Source organism: Meriones unguiculatus, chromosome 1, assembly GCF_030254825.1.
Source record: "Meriones unguiculatus strain TT.TT164.6M chromosome 1, Bangor_MerUng_6.1, whole genome shotgun sequence".
NCBI classification, from domain to species: Eukaryota; Metazoa; Chordata; class Mammalia; order Rodentia; family Muridae; genus Meriones; species Meriones unguiculatus.
The window spans coordinates 168,664,700-168,668,640 of record NC_083349.1 but is presented as its reverse complement, the minus strand read 5'-3'; positions in this window follow the sequence as shown (position 1 = coordinate 168,668,640).

Here is a 3,941-nt window from a genome sequence, read left to right as displayed (position 1 = left end):
CATCTTCTGTCATTGCATCTCATCCATGGGAATATTCTTCATGTTACGGGGTGGGGGGGAGGTAAGGAGTGTGGAGACAACAGTGGCAATGGCAGCCCCACCCAACTTTGTGATGTCTCAGATGATCAGGAGGTAGAGCCAGGCCCCAGAAGCAGAGGGACAGTGTCATGAAAGGCTGCAGTAAGTGTGAAGAGGAAACCCAATCAATGCTAAGAAAGAGACCTTGGGTCCCAGTGTTTGTGAGTGGTGTATACAATGCTAGGCATGAGTCTTACAGTAGGGGAGTACAGGTTTAGGCAGGGGTGCTTAGAGAGGATCTCTCGGTCTATATTTGGTGAGGGAGATGAGCCACAGGACATGGTCCACTATACAGGACTCTCAGGTACCTACCTCAGGAGAAAACCCTGTTTCCTAAAGAAAAGACTTACTGTGTGGAGAAAATATCTACCTTTTTTCTAGTCCCATGTTGGTTTGACAATTTCAGCAAATATGTAGGCCTTTGATGGGTTCCAAACAAACAAACCAACAAACATCCAGAAACCTGAGACTCTTAGACTCTCATTCCCTGTCTATGAAGTGAGAAGGGTAGATTGAATCATCCTCATATTTCATTCTTTTGGCTTCTAGGCACAGGCATGGTTAGATGTTGGTGGCTGTCTAATTTTAGTTTGGGTTCAGAAATAGATGGCTTTGTTTTATTGACTTTCTGGCTGACCAAGGCCATGGGGACTAATTTCCCCATGAACTGGGCAGCCACTTTAGGTTTGCTGGTGAGGAGGACAGTCAGGTTTGCACAAAGCTTCAGTGCTTAGAAGTTCTGGGAAAGGAGAGGACCAGCCAGAAGAACCTACAAGACCCTATGGGTTACCAGGATCCTGAAAAGGACATTGAAGGGTTTGGGTCAATGCCTAAGCTTAATTGATTACTGTAATAACTTCATAAAATTGCATATAACATAATTATCTTCTTGGGGATAATTTGTGTTTGCCTTTTTTGGTTTCCATTGCAGCAATTACTAGTAAGACTTATCTAAGTAAAGGTCTAGTGGGATTTTTTTTTTTTTTGGCAGTGTGCGCCTGCAAATGGAGGAAAGAGAAGTCTAGGTTCCACTGGGCAACCAGGCCCAAGTCTCAGGAGAACAGCCAAGGTAACATAGAGGTCAGTGCCCAGGAGAGCTGCCTTCCAGAGCAGACAAACCTGCTTGTGTGTGCTTCTAAGCTCTCTACCTTAGAAAGGAGCAGTTTCTAAAAAAAAAAAAAAAAAATTTTTTTTTTTGGCTTTTGATGAGGGCTAATAACAGTTTGTTATGTGATGTATCTTAGGAGGAAAATGCATCCTTGTCGCAGCAGGCGTGGGAAAAATGCTTGGATAACTTTGCAGAATAGTGTTGACTCCATGAGCTAAGTTCTGCCTGCCTGGTGAGCCCTGGCAGGCCCCCAACAGGCTGAGCTGGCAGAGCCAAGGGCAGCGTGTATGACCCTAGAGTCTTTCCATTGATCCTTGGCTTGTACCCAGCTCTCCCTGGGTGAGTCAGGCGTCAAGCTGCAATCCTGGCAACAAATCCCAGAAGAACGAGTCTCCCTTCAGGCCCTTCAGACGCCACCGTGTCACCTCCCAACCCACACAGCACTGAGAAGGTTGCAGAGAAATGTTCACAGATCCCAAGCAGGAGAGACGGCTAAGCAGAGGACTCTGTTAGCAAACTCATTTCTCACCTTTCTCTGCCTACCCCAGGCCTTGGATGATTTGTTCCACCTGCTCTGCCCCTGGAGCCTGTTAGGAAGCCCTTCTGTTGTCTTGTTCTGGGCTGTGGTCAGCAATCCAAATCAAGTTCCCAAAACTGACAGGAATGTGGGTGAGAAGATAGGAGACATTCCAAAGGAAGAAACAGAACAGTTTGTCTCCCTCCTAAAAAAAAAAAAAAAAAAAAATTGGAAGAAAGGACAAAACAGGAAGATGGCCAGATAAGGGTATCAGAAAAAAAAAAAAACAAAAAACAAAAGAAAACAACGACAAAACAAAAAACAAACAATAATGTATTTTGGGGAAAAATGGAGGGAGGGAAGATAGTCCTGGTGAGTGGTTGGAGACTAATGAGTTCAGAGTTACACCTCAAATCCTGTTTTTTGCTCCCCTGCCCTCTCCCCACCCTGCTATAGTCCCAGATAAAATACAGGGCCTTGGACCCTCTGTCCTTGACTCTGACCAACGGTTTTGATGACCCATGGCCCTGAGATTGTAGTCTCCATAGGAAGACCTCTCTCAGAGCTAGAGTGAGCAAACATGACAGGCTTGCTATTGGAAGGATCATGAGAGCACAGCCTTTGGGTGTCCCAGGGGAGCGTGGTCAGGATCCTAACCTCTTGGAGTGCCCTCCTTTGGTGAGATGTTCGGAGTCTCCTTCCAGATGTCCATCCACTGCCCTTTGGGATTACTTGTCAGTCTCTTAGAGAGGCAGGGAGCCATCTTCCCGGCCCATTGCTTTTTCCTGATGGATTTCTTGTATGGAGTATGTTTCTGGTACAAGCTCTGTGGTCCCTGAAGGGCCCATAAACACACCCTGAACTTGCCCAAGCTTTCCGTAATGTCTCTTACTAGGAAACCTCTCTCTTAATTGCTTTCTTGGCATGATTCCCAGTGGCACATTTTCTGACATCTCAGGGTTGGGATTTGGCACATGGAAACAACTTTGTCACCAAATGAACCTTGACCTCAGAGAAGCCCAGAAACCTGGGGTAGTCTGAGCTACTCTGAGTGAGAAAGGATGAGAAAATTGTAAGAAGTGGCTCAAACTCTGGACACAGAGCTCTTTATTTTTCCTGAAACATGCAGAACCATTGCCTTCTTCCTTTATTTAAAACAATTATGAAATATTTGAGATATACAGCATGTACAAAGAACCAGTGCAAACTTGTACAACCACTTTGGAAGCCAATCTGGTGCTTTCTGAAAAAAAAAAAAAAAAAAAAAAAGGAATAGCACTACCTCAAGATCCAGCTATACCACTCCTGTGTACCCAAAAGATGCCCCACCATTCAACAAGGACATTTGCTCAGCTATATTCATAGCAGCTTTATTTGTAATAGCCAGAATCTGGAAGCAACCTAGATGTCCCTCAATGGAGGAATGAATGCAGAAATTGTGGCACATTTGCACAATGAAATACTACTCAGATATTAAAAACAAGGAAATCATGAAATTTGCAGGGAAATGGATGGAACTAGAAAAGATCACCCTGAGTGGGGTAGTCCAGAGGCAGAAAGAGAGGCATGGTATACACTCACTTATGAGAGGATATTAGCCGTATAATATAGGATAGTCATACTAAAATCTACAAAGAACAATAAAATAAAACCTAGGTGCCAATCACACAGTACAAACTATAAAAACACCATTGGATGAGCAGTGTGCACCTGTAATTCTAGCAGTCAGGAGGCTGAGGTAGGAGGATTGTGAGTTTGATGCTAGTCAGTGTTACATAGTGAGATCCCATCTCAAAAATAAAATAAAATAAGATAAAATAAAATAAAAGTTCATCACTCAGTCCGATAAGGGGACCCTCACAGATGCCTCTTGAGTTCTGCCCTTCTTGATGCTTATCCCTCCCTGTCATTCCTACAGTCTTTTGCTGAATGTACGACTCACTAAGAAATGGCTGGCCTGCCCTGGATAGACAGGGTAGCGTATTACATTCTCATACATGCTCTCCAGTGTATGGACTATGGGAGTTTGTAGGAATGGTTTATCTGGACATGAAGTAGTATGTGGACCTTTAATTTTTGCTAGGTATTTCCAAATTATTCTTCAAAAGGATAAAAAAAACCTTTTAAAAACTGCATCAAAGTGTTTGCCAATCGCTTCACACTGCCCTCCCCCCTGGGTACGACCTGCCTCCCACTGTCAGCTAAGCTTCCAGGACATACACAGCACACCGAGTCTTT